The sequence below is a fragment of the Fringilla coelebs genome (genome assembly GCF_963513975.1).
Source record: "Fringilla coelebs genome assembly, chromosome: 3".
Taxonomy (NCBI): Eukaryota; Metazoa; Chordata; class Aves; order Passeriformes; family Fringillidae; genus Fringilla; species Fringilla coelebs.
The window spans coordinates 74,180,626-74,199,758 of record NC_140030.1 but is presented as its reverse complement, the minus strand read 5'-3'; positions in this window follow the sequence as shown (position 1 = coordinate 74,199,758).

Here is a 19,133-nt window from a genome sequence, read left to right as displayed (position 1 = left end):
ATCACAAACCCAGAACAGCTTTCTGGAGCCAGTAGTCAAGGAGTGTTGGGCAAAAGAATCCCTCTTGAAAGGCTGAGCTCTGTTTTGGATGTGGCTCAGTTCCTTTTTCATAGTTTAGGGGTGTGAGCAAATGGTCTGAGCTCAACTGAAGTTTACAAAAACTATCAACAGGCAGGAATTGTTGCTTCTCTGACATTTGGGCAGGTAATGCAAGAGCAGACACTAGGTTCACAGTCTTCTTGTAGGTATACTACCCAGTTTCTAAACACTACTATATTATCAAAAATTATTAATGAAATAACAATGCTTTGAGGGAATTTCATACGAAGGATGTGATTGTAATTCCAAAAAACAACAGAATCAGAAGAAATGACACCTAACCATAGGAGATAACATATTGCACTGAGATTTGTTTCTACAGAAGAGAAGAAACAGGAAAATCAGTTAGGTAAATTCCTGTGGGTACCACTGAAAGTGCCCTGCAGTGTGACTTTCCTGCTCTGTCAGATGGAAGATGCTTTCTATGGGATATCTGTGATTATATGACTTTTTTTTTATACAGGCTACAGTTCTCCTGCCTTCCTCATCTTTAGGATACCAGCCAGCTGTTCAAAGCAGGAAACAAAGGTGGCAAGGTAGGGGTCCTGATTTTTTTTGTGATCTTTTTTGGAGGAAGAGTAGACACCCTATTGGTTTTTACCTGCTCTAGGCAGATTCTTGGTGACTTGAACAGCATTGTGTGGTGGAGACAGACTGAAGGGAAATTATAGAAATATATGCCCTGGGCTGGAGAGGGGAAAACATTGGTTTTACTGCACTGATGACTCTGGTTGCCAGCTCAGCAGCACCTGTGCATTATTTGGATGTTAGATGGAAGAGAATAGCTGGTTAGTGGTGCCCTGCTTTTTATGAGGATCCTTCTGGCTAGCCAGTGTTGGACATACACAGTGGCAGAAAAATCATGACCAAGAACTTAGTGAATGGGCTGCTACTTTGTAAACTACATGACAAACTGAATTAGAGATACTCCATATTCTTTTTTTTTTAAATTATTGTTATTAAAGCCAGGAACCCAAATGTCACTTTCATAATGAGCTGAGATGCTGCAACATCCTAACTGCGAGACAAAGATGCTGTTGCCTTGACCTCGTTCGTCCAGCACTCCCTCAACAGAGTCTGTCCTACACAAGTTGCCATTGCAGGTGCTCGCAGCCGCCGCCCCGCAGACCCAAGCTGCTGTAAATACACTGCTGTGCCTGCACTGACGAAGCTGCCGCTGCTGCTCGGCACTGCCTAATAACCGAAATAGCCGAAACCCGGCAAGCCAAAAAGCCCGGGCTGCTCCGGCATTGAGGGTGTCAGCGCTAGGTGGCACTGCCGCCCAAGGAAAAGGCAGCATTCCAAGGCTCCCAGAAACTGCCGGGGAAAAATCTTTTGCATTTCAGGAAAAGTTGATTCTACTGCTGGCAAAGAAATAAAAGAAAAAGACAACTATGTTATAAATATAGACTCAAGTCTAAATACATTAATTTTATGTGAATAGCATCTTTTATTCAGAAGGCAAACAGTAAATTGCTCTCTATGCTTGGATCACCTTAGCACACGGTGACAGAACTCATGCCTTGTTTCAGCTGGAGACTCTCATATTGAAAAAGATCTGCTGTATTGAAACTGATCAATGTTATTTCCTTAATTAACTGCAAACCTTAGATAACTGATATAACTTAAGACGCAAGAGAATAAGAAACATGATATGTAAGTACAGAGCACACCAAACCAGAAAAGAGCCTATGAAAAACCAGCTATATACACCTCTCCAATTGTTCACTCAAATACATACACCTCAAATTGTTCACTCATCTTTCCTAAACTTCTTAACCTTTCCCTCTGCATCCTAGATAGCCTTATTTCCTCTGCTCTTTCAGTATAAATGTGTTCTGAAATAATTGCAAATTTGCGAGTTGGAAAAATTAGAGTGAAAAGTAAGAAATACAAATTTATATTCAGAGCAAATGAATCCTTTTATTTCTTTACGAGTGGATTTCATCATTTGCTGATTTTTAATGTAGAAAAGCAGTGTGAATAAGAAACAAAGTTCTGGCAATGGGTTTGGGGTTTTTTCCTGTCTTTTGACAAATGTTGGCTTCTGTCAAAATAACCCCCCATAAAACATAGCTCCCTTGTGAGTTCTTTTTACACCAATTAAGTTCAAATGAAATGGAGTGGACTTTATTTACTTTTTCTAAAATTATTATTATTTATTAAATGTGTTCAGACAGCCTCTGGCTACCATTTGAAATTTGAAAATAAAACAAATGGCTCATTGATCTGTGTCAGCTCAGCTCAGAGTCCCCTCCAGGATAAACTAGACATGTTCACCACCACATCCTCAGGCAAGGACCTGAGCAAATAGATGAACCATGCATCCTGCCCAAAAAATCAACAGGCTGGGATACTGGCGGACCAGTGGAGGAAATGATACTCACAGGCAGACCTCTTACTGGTGAGTAGGCAGGAAGCATTTCCATGATGAAATGTCCCTGCTAAGAATGACAGGTGAAAGATTATCCCTGCTGGTCTTCTGCAGAGAAAGAGAGGAGGACTGGGAGGTAATTTGCTATCTGTCTTGCCTTCTCCCAGCAGTGGGCTCAAAGCTGGGCTCTACATTCACCCACTGGTAGGAGTACTTTCCACTGAAATGGGTGGGTAATTATGGACCCAGAAAGGTTTCTGGAGGAGGCCAGTCACAGGTTTGGCTGCTCATTTTGCAGATGCAAGAAAAGGATACAGATTCATGGTGCTAAGTGAGCTGCTCTTGACCCTGCTTTGAGAAGGGGGGGCTGAACCAGAGAATCTAGAGCTCCCTTTCCCACCTGAAAGTTTTTTCCATTTCTAGTTCCCAGGTTCATAGATTGTACTACAGAGAAGTGATAGCAAAATTGAAATTCTGGTTTACACCAGAATTGCAGAGAAGGAAAAACCAGAGAGTTCAAAGATGTAGAAGGATCAAAGCACTCCAAGAAAAGAATGTGACCTCATTGTGGCCTACCAAATTTGCTCTACTTTAGTTTAGGAACTTTTTTCACCCAGTTACTTCAAGTGTGAAATTATCCTGTTACGAATGGGTGTTAACAGGTTAAAGAGCTGCAGACTGATAAATGCAGATCTCCTCAATCATGCTTGATGAGAGGCACTTACAGGCCACATGGGCTGCCAACAGGACCATCTATCAACTCTGTAGGTGTCCAGACCATACCTGAAGTAAGCCAGCAAATGACATGCAATTTTTCATAAGATGAGAATATTGAGATCTATGACACACAGCTAAAATAAGATGCTGTATTAAAAAAAAAATAAAAATAAAGGTGATCTGAAGTAAACTGGAAAGTTTTGAGTAGTTGGAATTTTTTAGGGTTTAGGGTTTAATTACTAGTTAATTTATAATTAGTGAAAGAAAAATTAATGTAGTTAACATGAGCTTAAAACAATGTTTTCCATAATAAATTGTGTTGTTTTATATCAAGTCCTACAATCAGGGCCCAGGTCCCTAAACAAGATGAATGTCTCAAAGACCACTTAAAACAGAGAATTTTGTTTAATTCTCCTACTGACATTTTGCTGCTTTCTTTTAACAATCTCAGTGATAGCAAGATCTAATGCTTCAGTGTCAGCCCCTGTGCTCTTGGTGCGTTTGGTGCCATCCCATCATTCTCCTTTCTTCTTCTGTCCTGTACTTCCTCTCTTCTCAGTTTATTTTCCTTCATATGGTCATGTTCGTGTCTTTTCCATAAACTACATGTTCTTTCCTCATTTTTCTTCTCTCCTTAAACATAAGCTCTCCTTCACCAGGGCCAACTCTTAAATGTCTGAGTCTTGCTGAATCACTCATTAACATCATCCCCACAGACTTTTCTTGAACAATCATTTCCAACAGCACATCAGCACATCACGACTGCCAAAGAAGCCGCTTGAATGGAAACAAACTGCAACTCAACATGCCCAGTGTGACACCAAACACATGTGATGTCATTCCACGACCACAAGACTTAGTGTTATTTTGTTTTGATTTTCCCCAGCCACTGGTACTGGACTAGCAGCTTCACAAAGAACAGTTATTTAATGGCTGCTGTGCAAGCCAGAGAGTCTGAGCTAGTAGCTTGAGAAGGCTGTGATTTGATTTCATCCTGGCCAGTCTGAAAGTCTGAAGCATCTGACATTACACAGGCCCAGACAAACAGAAGACATAAGACAGTGATTTCATAAGAGGGATTGAGCTGTTATAATAAGCTTAGGGACCAAAAGGTGAACGGCAAAGGTTAAAGAGAGCATGTGGAAAGACAGTCTACTTTTCTTCCAGCATAACAGGGAAAATATTTGTCTTCTTTCCTCTAGCTTGGAGTACAGCAGAGCTCTCTCATTTCTTACTAAGTAGGGGGATCATATGATGAATCAAAATATGGAGCTTGCTTTTGGCTATAAAGTAGCAATCCAGACACATGGTCTCTTTCTAGCCCTTGGCCAGCAGTCACTGAGCACTGTCATGTACTGTATATGGCAGAATATTTAACCTATCCCTTTTCAATAATATATAGTGCAGCAGTTAAGAGAAGATCTAGATCAAGCAGGGTGAGACAGGAATGGTTTTGTCTTCTAATGGCTGCTTCTGTGAAAGGAGAGTTGAACAGACCTTGCCTTGCTAACTAAGAAAAATAGACAGTGTCATTGGTATCAAGTGCTTGAGCCAAAACTAAGAGAAAATAAAATTGCAGTATCAGCAGATTCTTCTCTGTGGCTTTCCATACTGGAGAGGGACTAAAGAACTCAAAGAGAGCAGGCACAAGCACATATATGTACCACCTTTCCTGACTTCCTGTCAGGAGACACCTCCTTCCAGGGGCATCCCTGTTTCTTTTTTCTTTAACCACCAGCTCATCAGATCTAAATATTTTTCTGGCTTATTTAGATCCATTTTAAGTAATACAAGGAAGGTTCCTTCCCAGGTGTTTGGTCAGCATCTAGTGAAAATATGAGAGGAAGTGTTTATCTTCCCCTACTCACCAAATCCTAATCCTCTGTTAGAAACACAAAAGCATTATTTGTTGTAAATGCTGTGCCATTAGGCTTCCTCTGCTTTTAGTCAGAGAAATTCCATCTACTGACTTGTCTTGATGTGCCAGCTCCATGATTCTGCCATGGCCAAACATGACATTCCCAGTATTTACGATGGATGGAAACTACAGTGACGATAGGTTCAGACATGTGGTCCAGGCATGCCTGTACAAGCATTGTGGAAAGGCTCTGAAAAACTTCCAGACAAGTATTTCCATTGCCACTGTGCTTTTAGACCTTTGCTAAAAATTCTAGGTATAAAGTATTAAGTTTTCTAGTAATCTTTTCTGATTCTCAGACAACCCACAGAAATATTGAAGTTTTCACACTGATATTTTCCCCTGAATATACTTGCTTCAAAACTTGTTTACCATAAATTGCCTATCTGCAAAAATTTGAGCCTGGTTGTGACAGACTTCTGGCATCATATGATGTCATTGCTGTTATCTGAGTTTGATAAACAGGAAAGCATTTCCTGCAAGAACTGTTGCACATGCATTTTTTTGAATAGTCTCATAGAAAAACATTCAATCAACTTTATTAATTCCTTTTCTCTGGGCATTCATGCCAGTGAAATATAGTCACTTCAATGTTTAAGAAAGGACTGAAATGTCAAAGCGAAATAGCAAATGGCATAAACATATTTATGTCATTGCAGTTATAGAAGATTCTTGGATTATTTTTTCAGGTCTGATTTTCTGGAATTTGAAATAGATTCATAAAATGGTACATTCCCACAAAGACTTAAATATCATTTGCGTTGCTCACAGAACTGTAATATGTCTTCACAGATTTCATTTGAGCTTTGTATATCAGCTCAGGTTCTGTAGGACAGAAATAGGAATGTCATGGGTTTTTTTAATAACTGGTTTTCTGCTGAGTTCACTAAATGTACAAAGAAATATGCCAAACATCTCTCTATTTCAACCACAAATTTGCATTTTATCATTTCCTCATTCCAAGTTGCTTATTTCTCTTTGTTTCTAGGGGTGAAATGACAATTTTCTCTTGTAAGGAAAGCGTACTTCTCATCAGAACCTTTTAAAATCTATTTTAAAAAAGCATTATAATGACAATTAAATAATACCTGCTTTGGTTACAGAATGTACTATACTCTGTGAACAGGATATGTGCTGAATTATAAACAAAATTAAATAATAAAATATGTTTTAAATGTTCATTTGAATTTGACAGCAATTTTCTACCCAGGTCAACATGTATGACACTTGAAGTGTTGCCAGCTCACATAATTTAAGCTTTAAAGTTTCACAAGTTGGTGTCCTGCTGTGAAGCTTGAAATTGACCCATTTGCAAACCTCTAAGCTGAATTATCACCAACATATTAAGAAGCGTCCACTGTCTGTGTAAGTGAAAATTATGCAATTTCTTCTGGGACTGAAATCATGCAATTGAGAATAAAAATAGTATCAGATGACTCAGTTTCAAACAAAAGTAACCCCAGAGTGAGTATTTACAACTCCTTAGTGGAGAATATGTAGTATGTTAACATTGAAAGCAGAACTAATTAAATCACTGGGTTCGGCGCTTGCCCCAAACAATAAGAAAGTCTGACACATAAAAGAGTTAAAAAATCTCTCAGGAATGATTGCTTTAGAAAAGTGTGTGTAAACGATCTCTTTTCTTTCTGCAAGCCAGAGTGAAGGGAAGAGAGAGCTTGTACAGGCCCTGTACAATATTACTATCTTTTAGTACAAAGACACTGATCACTCTGTCCTATGGAAGGTTCATTACTAGAGCATGACAACAGCTAATGCACCTATACAGTGGAAGTTGTATTATTAATGGCCCTGCTAATAGCTGGTGACAGTGAGAGAGTGAATTTCCACAGTTCACAGCCCTTTGAAAGTCTTCTTCTGGAATATTTCTCTTCACTATCATCACCCAGACTCCCCCTCTGACCTCTTTATCAGTCAGTGAGTGGTACCAGAGGTTTAAGACACATCATCACTGCAGCATGCCATGTGTGCTCTGCAGGGCAGCACAACAGATGGAGAAACTAGGAAAAAAACCCCAGCGCTTTAAAAAAATATAAGTTCCTAAAAATACTTGACGAGGTAATGATAATGTCATTTACTTCCACTTTTATTATTTTGTGCTTACTTACTTCACATCAGTTTTCATGTTACATCTTCAAGTGAATCTTCTTATTTACAGCTATGCAGCCTGATCTAAAATTCACTGTGGGCAGTGGAAATGCTGCCAATGACTTCAGTGGACTTTGGATCAAGCCCGTATCTACCTTAGGACTCTGGTTTCCTTGACTCCTACACATGAAATCAAAGGCTGAACCTGGCTTATCTATGTATATGAGGAGTACAGAAGTAACATTAAAAGAAAGCACTATTATGTTTGCTTCCACTTCTGCCTCCCTTTCAAGGGGAAGAGAAGTAGCTGCTCATTTCAGCACCTCTGCAATTAAAGTTAATATAACCAGCTATATGTTATAGTTTATTTCAAGCATGCTTTATGTTCAGCAAACCTTAGAAAAACGGATGCTTTTTGCTTTTGCAACTTTTTGCACCACAGAACAAGTGGTTGAATTTGTTTGCTACGGTACAGATAATGTTACACAGATGTTGCTGAAGCACAGCAGTGGCCCTTGAACTGTATTTGGTGTCTGCAGGAGCACTGGAGTCTTCCAGGGCCTTTGAAGCCTTGCACTTGGCCTTTCACAGAAATGTACCAAAACACAGTGATACGGCCGGTGGTTTTAACAGGGAGGCTTGGTGTAATGTTGTGCTCCACATGAGACAGCAAAAGCATCACCTCTCACTACTCCAGCTTTTGAAACTGCCAAAACTTCTTTAGACTCTTTGTTTACCGTTAATGCTATTAAAGGTTATGCACTTCCGAGGAAGCCTAAGTTAGGAGGTTGGCAAAACCATCCTGAGTATCTTCTCTGCAAAAAGAGACAATATGAAAACAATATAAATACTTGACTATCAATTTCTAGTAATGCAGACTTTGAGTTTGCATTTGATCTGTTCTGAGAGGTTTAAAACTTTTTTTTTTCAGCAGCATCAAGGAATCTGTGTTGCATAGCATTTTCCATAACTAAAAGGTCAGTGAAGCTATTTTCAAGTCTGCTTTACAGGAGAAGTAACTTAATCTTCCTGTTATTATTCTTGGTGTTTTTCAGCATCCCAGAAGAGCACCTGAATGAATCACTTCGGGTTAAAATTTTAAAGTAAGTTCTTAAAGGAATATTTTAGTTGGTTTTTTTCCTTAACACAAAGTTTGTATGTAATTCTTACTCAAATTCAGAAAAGCTGAATTAATATTCAATTAGCTTAATACAAAGAACTACCCTGGTTTGCATAATATTGCTGAGTACTGGTCAAACAAGGAGAATTTATACACTTTTCCCCCTTTTGTTTTGGTTTGATTATTAATACTGGTGTTACCTTTCAGCTTTATTGAGGACACAGGGGAATTGAGGAGGTATCTTTTCCTTATTTTTTTTTTTCCAGGAGTGCCAACTCTGACAGTCAGGTCAATGTATAAAACATTCTGATTAAGGGCAAACATGACCCAGAAGCTGTTCTGGAAGCACTGCGTGTGAATGGCTTCCCAGTAACATATCATATCATTGAAGATGATTCTGATATTTCAGTAGCTGGAAGATACCTTGGCTCTTTCTCTGCCTCAGCAGCTATTTCTGGTTCCTTACTTGAATGAGATTTGGAGGATCTTTCTCAGAGATTGTTATTCCTACATCACACTGATCAATGAATTCACTGGGAGATGGGGCAGGAGGAGTGGTCAGGCACAACCAGATCACGATAAAAGTCTCATTTCTCTAAGACATCAGAGAGAAAATAATCTATCATGTTATATTCTAGAAGAGCTCGTATTTCTGTACATTTTGCATGGGTAGCATACAGCTCCTTGCTCTGGGCTGGCAGCAAGATGCCCAAGGTGAAAGGTGGTTTGCAAGCCTGCCTTCTCAGCAGCTCCATGGGGAGAGAGGGGCAGCTGCCCTGAGCCAGCCCCTCCTTTGCCCGGGACTAGACCTTTCCAGGTGCAGCACATGCTGGCCCCACTCCAGCAAAGCACTTAAGCACATGCTTAACTTTCAACACATCAATTACTCATGGAGAAGTCAAGCCCAGAGAGGCTGCTGGTGCAGAGATAGTGGTGAAAAGGAAATGGGGAAGTGGTGACCTTATTGCCTCTCTTTCCCAATGGACCTGTCTGCAGACATCATTCAGGGCCTGGGGTAAAATGATCACGGAGGCTAATAGGTCAATGACCTGCTAGTCTGTCCTTAGCCCAGCCCCAACCTTTGCAAAAGAGAGGGGAAGGGAGTGGGGAAGATCTGTACAGTTTGTCAGATGTTATCACACTTGATAAGACAAAGCTTTGCTTTCAGGAATTTCTTCTTCCCTAGCTTGCTGTGAAGAAAAGATGGCAACTCAGAGATCTGTAGTGGCAAAGAGGAAATTTGCAGTCTTTTGTTCTTGCTCTGCCACTCACATCTGTGACAGGTTTCCTTTCTCCCTTAAGCTATTCCAATTTCTAGCTCTGCATGTGTCAAAATAAGTTTCCAAAGCAGATCACAAATGTATGGGGTAATTAGAGCTGTCATTTTATTGTCAGGGGAAGGCACTCCCCTTCCGTAAGAAGAGTACACTTTCCTGTCAACAGCATACTGTAGTGATGATGAAGAATTTAACATTTGTCTCTTTGGTTAATTAATATTTTCTTTTCCTTTTCCCTTGAAGGATGGGATAAGGGAAAAGAGGAGAATTGCCTGATGTTGCAGCTATATGGACCCTTCTGTGTTTAAACAACTCTTGGAAAATGCTGTTGAGATGTAGACGACTATGCATAACCACTAAAACACACAAAAGTGACCCTAGAGTCACCTTTTCAGACATGTGGAGACTTATCTGAATTTAAAGAAAATTTAAAAATAAGTACTCAAAAATTACATTCAGAAAATTTGAAATGCAACAAATCGAAGGACAAGATCTGTTCCTTCAGATTGCCTGCAACATGAAAAAGATTTTCTAAATGCTTGGAGGAGTATCTTTAAAAAGACATGCAGCCCAGATCCTCTTTCTTCCAGAGAATCCCTCAGGGACACATCTGAAGCTCCCTTCACAAGGCACAGTAAGGACAAGCTCACCATAAACCTACTCTCAGATGTTTCCGTAGCTTTTTAAACGTGAGTATTTTGTAATAATGGCAGCATATGTGGAGACAATTATTTCAAAAATTATTTGTGGGAGTTCAAGTGCGCACAAAAAGAATTTATTTTCCAGTTAAACTTCCCTGCTTTAGTTTTATACTCCTGTACCATACATGACTCCCCAATCTTTGTAAAACAGTTTTCTCTGGGGCAGCCACAGCACTTCATGGGAAATTTCAATTAAAATGGAGTCAGAGGTGTGTTTTAGATACAGAAAGAGTGAATAGGTATCTAAAATATATATTGCAGCATGGAAGAAGAATGGGCTTTCCAATCAATGTGCAGGACACTTGCACTCAGATTTGCTCTCTAACTGCTGTCCAATCTACTTGTGGTGAGCCACTTCCTTCCAGTGACCAGTTCCCAGCTCCACAGAGGGAATCACTATGACTCCTTTCTTCTATCTTTCTTGCATATTTTGCAGAATGGCATTTTATTAGTGTGCTGGGAATACTGTGGAGCATGAAGCACAGTGAAAGCAACAAGCATGGGAAGGCTCTCAGGTGCTGTTCAGCTGTGAGGTCTAATGGTAAGGTAAATCTAAGGATTCCTGCCCATTTCATTTCCTTGATCCTGTCTGTGCACTGCAGTTCACTGCCCTGAGTTGTTCCACTCTGAATTTTTCTGGAGGATGCTGAAAGCAGATCAGGGAACTTACCTAGTTAAAAGTAAGTCTCCTCTCACCAATATAATTTCTCATTCAGGCCAATGCATAGATAAGGACGGCATGGTCCCATCAACAGACCTTAGCACAGGTAAAATCTCACAAGAGCTGTGAGACAGCACAGGGGTGGAAACAAAGACTTTGGGTGATCTTAAATTAGTTTAGTCATCATTTCATTTCACTGTAGCCTGAGCAAAACTTTTTAGACTGCAGAAGCATTAAATGTTGTTATATGAGTCAGTGCTCCAACTCCATTGTGAAATTTTGCCCTTCTGCAGGATTTCTGATCAAGTAGCACAGCAGCTCTTTGCAAACATTAAGTACTGTGTCCCTACAACACACCTGGCAGGCAGATACAATATCCTCTTATCAGATGGGCAAAAGGAGCTGCACAGCAATCGCGACTGGCCCAGCCATGCAGCACGGGCCAACAGGAGAGGCAGCAAGAAGCAGAGGTCCTGACTGCTCCACTGATGTTTTAACTACCAGGCTTCTGCTGGAAACCAGCATCCACTTGCAGTAACTGCCAACACAGAGATGCTTCAAGCAGAAATAGGCATGGGATAAGGAGTAACAATGATATGACTTGCAGATGGCTTTCATTAAACAGAGTTTATATTGGATTAAAGACACAATTTTGAGTCTGCAGCAAAACTGCTTGAAATAGTTTAATCTAATCTTGAAGAGGCTTTTTGACCAAATCAAACACTTTGCTGCAAATTTTGCAACTCCACTAAAAGTTCCTGGGGGATTCTGTATTTAAAAAAAAAAAACCAAACCCAACCCTCTCCCCCCACCCCCCAAAAAAAAGGGGAATCTCAATACAGTCATGTTTGTAAGTCTTATCACTGAAAATGAGATCTATTTTATAGAAAGTGCATGTTGATACTTCTAAGAATAATTCTTATTTTTGACTTATTAGCAGAAGATTTGTCATTGATTAACATGAGTGAGTGACTGAGCTACAAATAATTTAAAAAGCAAAATGCTTTACTGTGTTACAGCAGTAACAAGAAAATACTTATTCCAGTGACAAAACTAGTGGTAATCAGCTTTTCTTGAAAGAAAGATTGTTTCATGTTGTATTTAGTGTCTATCTTCAAACTTTAAAAATATTATTGTTTTCATAGCAAAATTATTGTCATGTGGAATTGTTTTTGTTCAGGGGTTTTGGGAGTCTAAAAGTCAAAAGATAATTATATTATGCCAGAAGTTACCATTTTCACATACATTCATACAAAACTTCATCAAGGCACATATTACTTAATTCACAATGCACAATCCAAATACAATTATATACATGCTTGCAACTCCATTTCCTGCTGTATTCTTGGACATTAATGAAAGTTTTCTGACGTTTTTCTTTTTGGACAAACTCCCATAGGTCTCACATAGTCTATCTCATGGATAGACACTGAAGCTATAAGTGAACAAGGTAATTATAAGTTTGCCTTTGAACAGTCAAAAGAAGTAAAGGAATTGCCTTACTATGTTTTTGAGCCTCTATGTGATTGGTTAAATGCCCAAACCAACTGAAACTTTAGCTGCACTTTCCTTCTAAATTTGAACTGTTCAAAATTAGCCGGGGATCTCAGGCTCCAGTAGAGAGATCCAAAATCCACTAAGGCTGACACCTTGAAGGACAGAGAAATCCCTTCTGATTATGGTCCATAAAAAGAAAAACTGTCTATAAGCATGGAAAATAATATTCATATTTGCATAAATGATAATAACAAGTGGTGAGGGAGGTCAATGGAAGGGATGGATCTTGCAATTCTAAAACAAAAAACAAAAAGCAAATCCTCTCAAAAGATTCAGAAGTCCCATCAGACCAAAACCAAATGTTTTCAAAATCTGCAAAAACCTTCTGGTATAAAATAATTTCAAGTTTCAATGACAGTGCGGTTGGCAATAAACTATAAATCACTGTACACAGAGGTTTCTAACTGGCAAGTGGCAAATACATGAAGGCTGTTTCTCCATGCTTTTGGCTTATTCAAATACAATTTTTTGTAAGGAAACAAGATTTATATAACATTGTATTTCTCAGCCCTTTTAATCTCTCTGATCCCTGCTGGATAACTCCAGTTGAAGTTAAGAGAGCACTAGAGGCTTGCAGTGATTGTGGTCCTAAATACCCTTTGAATTCACTACCCAGGTGCTGGAGAGAGGGTCAGAGGCACAGAAGGGCTGTGATAGGAGAACAACTGCATCACCTGCTTCCAGGAACACTGAAGAGGTGAGATCTGTGGTGCACGTGCTGGCGGTAGGGAAAGCTGTAGCTGCAGCTCACAGTTTACCAGGTGGGAGGTGTTTCAGCAGAATTGAGGCCAGAGGCAGAGTCTGCTACTAACTGAACAGGTTTGGTCTCTTATTTGTGGAAGGAACCTCTGCTCATTCTTCACTCTCCTTCTACATTGTTACTTTTATGGATATTTTTTCTTTTTTCCCCCTACTTTTCTCTCCTTTGGCTTCATCTTAAAAGTTAAAGAACAGAAGTTGAGCAAATGTCCTTATGTGCACAAGCATGTGGGTAGTCAGACAGTTTTGTAACAGCTGCTGTATTGCTTTCTCCTTCACCTTAAGGGAATTCCTTATTCCACAGTGTTCCCACCAACAAAATATACTCCCTGTGTCTGCAACAGTCACTGCTCCAATGGTATCATGTAAGACCCTAGCGAGGCAGAACCGTCCCCAAGATTCCTCCTGGGGACAAGAAGGTTCTTGGCAAAATGTTCTTCAAAATGGTCTTCAAAATCTACCTCTCTCTTAACCTGCTGTGATAACATATGTCATAGGCAGGAAAACACCTGTCTTCCAGCAGTGGATCCATACCTGACAGTGGCAGGCATGGAGAAAGGTGTATACATAAAAGGCAGGAATAACTTGCATTATACAAGCATCTGAGGACTCTCCTATAAGGACCCTTGGAACTCAAAGTTACCCTATAACTCTTAGTGAATAAATTTTCAGACACAATCTGTACATCTATGTCACCAACACTCCAATACAAAGGTGCTTTTGTTGCCACCTGATGAATGGTGCAGAAGCAGGTGCAGACAGGATCACATTCAGCACTGGGAAGTCAAGTGAGTGTTTAATAGCTTCTCAGCAAGTTTTGAAAACTTTATACAGATTCTGGTTCAGCCTGCAGCCAGTGATATTCCTCCCAACTTCTGACACCAGCTGGTCAGCAGTCAGGACTCCCCTACAATCTCACTGCTGCATACAATGGGTGTGACAATGTATGGTGGGGTGTGGCTTTGAGGTGCTGCTACTCATGGGCAGGCATGACAAATCTGAGGAGCCTGAACCTTGATTCAAGCCACGGTGACTTTAACAGGCTGTTCAGACAGCGTACGTATTCGTTGTATTGGAGTGGGAATTATTACTGTGCATACTGACGCAGAATTAGACACAGGCAGAGACAAACAAGAGAGAAGGGATACTCCCCAGGAGCATTCAAAATGAAGGACTGTATTGGGGGACGAAAAGAAATTAGCCAGCTGAGATTGATGTTGGAGAACAAATGTGGTTCGTATTTTATTAATAAAAGAGGTCTCGCCACAAAGGAAATTCCCATCTTGGCCTGGCGATGTAGCACTAAGTGGTAATGGATACATGAAATGCCAAAACCCATAGATCTCTAGTTACACCAGAGTAGACACTCTTTGGGGCTTGTAATTACAGGGAGCTGGCAGACATTCAGATTTCATCTTTGAGAGAGAAAAGGACTTTCTGCTCTCCTGCCAACTGGGATGACTTAGCTCAGTGCCAAGCTGGACATACCTTCCAGAGTATTTGCAAAGTAGCATTCAGCTCTACCTCAGGTTCTTTCACTTTCCAGGTTTCTGAAAATGAGCAAATAAAATATTTTTAATGGCACCTGTAGTAGTGAGGCATCTCAGAGAGAAAAGCCAAGTCCTGCCTCCCTACCAGAAGAAAGCACAGTTGAGAAAAAGCTGTGTGGGACTGAAACAGAAAAAAAAAATGTATAATGGCTGGGACATGAACGACGTGTCAAAGACAGCAGATATTCTTGGACCCAAGTTTGTTCTCTGGACCCATCCTAATCGTGTGGATTAGGCACTGATGTACTGAAACATGGGGCAAGCATGGTTTCTCAGGCTGAAGACAAACTGACCATGCTGCCAGGCATTATCTATATAGTCAAGACCTGTTATACCAAGACCTGGAAAGCCTGTCCTCTCTTACTCTCTTCAGATTATCCCTGGACATTTTCTGCCAATTTGTTGTACTGAGATTAACAAATTTGCCCTAGAAGATTTATGCTGACTGCCAAGGTGGCAGTTGATGAGCTATCTGATATTTAGATCTCTTCACATGACATATGTAAAACCTGTGGGCAAATGAGCAGGCCCAATACTTCTTAGCCAAATTCTGTTCTCGGTTACACCAGAGGAATGCAACTGAAGTCAATATGATTTACAGGAATAAATGACAGTACATGGCTTGGGTATTTTTTGAAATGACTTGTAGATTCTAGCTGTAGCTAATAGGACTGGCCACAGAATAAAACTCAAAGAAAAGTAACACTGTTGTTTGTTTTTCTTCCCTAACTCTAATGTCAGCCCCAGTCTAACAAAGCACCCAGTAATATTTGCTTAGGCACTGAATTTGTTAGCCTAACTTATTTTCACTGTTTATCCCACATTTCTGTAAAAATGTGTTAAAAAGAAATAATCTGTTAATGCCAAAAGTTCTCAAATACTCTATTTCACAGACACAGTGTACACTAGAAGGAGCTTGCAAGTACAACTGTGCTGGAATTTTTATATCAATAAATCCCAGAGGGGTGGTGCAACTCCTGACACTGCACCGGTTCCAAGGATGAAATAACACATCCTGGCAACCCAACTGGATTTTGCCAGCAGAGCTGCAATGCTTTTTTTTGTTTCTTCTTTTTTTCTGAGACAGAATACCAGCAAAAACTTCTCCTGAGAAACCAAGCAGGGACTACACATTAGCTGCCTGCTTGGGATGCTCATCTGGCGCACAGGAGACAAAGGAGCGCATCCCTGCTCTGCTCAAATCACCTGTATCAAATCTGAACCCCTCTCCTAGCGAAAAGTCTCCCCAGTCCTGGCCCTGCTGACTACCAAAAGATCCTTCTGTTCTTCTGAGCTCATCTGTCAGAGCTGTTCCAGAACAGTTTGATCAGCTGGTTAGGATGGGATGTGGGAGAGCTGGGTGTCATTCAGGCAATACAAGGGCTCAAAGAAAGGTGTCCTCTATCTCCAGACATCTCGAGTAGCAGCCTTTTGGCTGAGGGGCAAAGTTCTGTCTGCTGGTCAGCAGAAACACTTGCTAGGGGCCCAAGGAATCTTTCCTGACAAGGATATTATTGCAGTTGATGTACCCCCACTGTAAAATGCATAGTTTTTTAAAAGTTGGTGCGTACTCGCGCAAACACACGTACATTTTGTTTCCCTGAAGAACTTCTGATCAACTCTTACGAGCTCAGGAAAGGCCAAATGACCTAAGGGTTATAAGGTGCCAGTTACAGATACTGTTTCACATTCTTTCTTAGAAAAACAGTTTTGAAACTACTGGGTTTTCTTCCCCCCCCCTTTTTTTTTTCTGTATCTCTTCCAATGCAAAATGCTTTGCTCTCCCAGTGGAAACCAATCATTTACTAAATATTTAGTGTAATTCCTATCACTGTCTCTCAAGTGGGCCTGTGTTTACATATCATAAGCAAGAATCTTTTTTCTTATGCCATAGTCATTACATAGAAATAAATACAAGCCACAGAACCTGCACAAATCTTTGCTGACACACAAAATTTTAAACACCTTATGGATTAATGTTTATGAAGCCTGTCAGAGGTTTAAAACCACAGTGAGAAAGAAAGATTTTCTTCAGGTCTGTGAAATGAACTTTTGGTCTAATGTCAGCCCTACACTGAAAAAGCCTTGATAGTTTGTTTGTCTAAGCCGACAGCTCTTTTATTCAATTGTTCATGATGTCTCTTCATTTAATTCTTGCTATAAATTTGTCTCTTTGCCACACTCTTTGCACTGTACCTCAGTGTGCCCCAGAGACATGGTGAGCCAGCAGCTCACCACTAACTCAGCTTAAGGAGAAATGCTAGCAACAAGGACCAGCCTGCCAAAACCCATAAAACTTGCTGCTTTTTGCCTCAGTTTAAAACAAAAAAATAATATTGTCTTTTCTCTAAAGTGGTAAAGCAACACATGCCCAAATGAGTTCTTGACATTACAGGATTTTTAATGGTTTTGAAGAAACCTTGGCACTTATAACACATTCTCCAAAATGTATGGTTGTTAATTAGTTTAGTAGTCAGCATAAGTAAAAACAAACAAACTGGTGGCAGCAGGTGCAACTCCTGGCTTTTGGTAGGCAATGGGAAGTACATGAAATTACAGCTTCTGAAATACTGAATAAATTGTAAAGGAAAAAGCTGATTAAAAGCAGAGAGTCATGTCCATTGCCATGTTAATCTGCTGTTTTACTGTTACCACAGTGTCTATGAGAATGTACCTGTACTCACCAGCTGGGCAAAACCAGTTAGTGAAAATCTAAAACATGAAGAAAAACGGGCATTTCCCTCCAAATGTGGTTTTTTTTTTTTAAGATTTAAATGAGTTTTTTGCATTATTTGTCAATTTTTTACTTTTTCTGAAGAAAATTTGGTAAGAAAAGATGACTCTCCGTAGATTAAAGGCCACTGCTACCCATTGCAAATTAAGATTTTGCTAGGTCATGTGTAGCAATTTTTGCACAGACCACTGCATGCTGATAATACCACTTTCCCCCCAGAAGTGCCTGCCTCTCTGCATTTGTCCTCAGGATCACTCAAAAACTGGCTGCAGGAATCCACTGCAGATCTGCAGCCTCTGAAAGGCCTGCTGGGTAGATATTCCTGCTCTCACCCAGTTTCAGGGTCCTATCCCTGCTCTTGCTTATATTTCCAGTATTTCACCCCTGCAGATGAAGCTGTTGTTTGTAGTCATGAGTTCTGTTTTCTCATCTTGCACAGAAGATTTGTTCTGACTTTCCTTGGACAGTCATGGAGGGCAGAAAGGAGCAAAGACATTTTCCTTTGCTGTGTGCCCATCATAAGGAGGGGACAGCAGTGAAGGGCAGAAGGGCTAAGGAATGACTAGCCTATGCCTGTTTTCTACCTCCTCATGTCTTAAAAGGCATTAGTCTCTGCAAGGTGCCCTGAAGAGGAAAGCCTTGTTTATGTAGAAGGCAGGAACAATGTATGAAGGGACAAGGATTGCTGCCCTGCGTGCTCAGGCAGCTTCACCTCCATCCTGTCCCAGACTGATCTCTGCCAGTGGTGATGGATGGCTCTGGCACTGGGCCCATGTCACCTTGCCATTTGGGCCAAGATTGCTGGGTGTGGGGAAGGCTTTGCAAACACCTCGGGCCCACAGACAGCTGGTTTGGGACCATGGAACTCCCCTTACACAGGGCTGAGGAAGAGGAGTAACAAAGTAAAGGAGTTTGGGTTACAACAGGTTTACAAATCTGAAATAGCAAGCTAGTACACAATACAAATGTTAGTGCTGGGGATTGGAAATAAAAAATATACAGGCACTAAACCTAGCTTTTTATTCCACATGTAGGACTGCATGAAATTTCCACTGGTAAAATACAACACTTCTCCTGCAAAAGTATTTCCATTTAACCTCTTAGGATTAGAAGAATGGAACCTCTTCCTATTCTTCTGAGAAGCAGTGCATATGGGTGCTGAAGTGGTACATTTCTGAGATCTGGTCAGGATCTTCCCAGTAAGAAGATTTCCTATATTTTCACATTTAAACTGTTTGTTCCTTCTTTTATTTGAAAATAAAAAGTATTTCCTCCAAAAGATGATGAGCCATACAGTAAACAGGTAATGATAGCAAAACAAGTCCAGCCAGGGAAGGGAAAAATAAAAATAAAAATAAAAATAGTAGATAAACACATACCACTTCTGTGCCCAAGAATTTTGATGTCTTAGAGCCTCTGATGTTATTTTGTGTTCTTATTTTCTGCAGCATCCTGTGTGTTACCTACGTCAGCTATTCCCCTGGCTCTCAGAAAAGCATTTTACAGCCACTATTTCACTTCACACAATAGCTCTTTTCCCGTATAATTTTAATGGTTGGT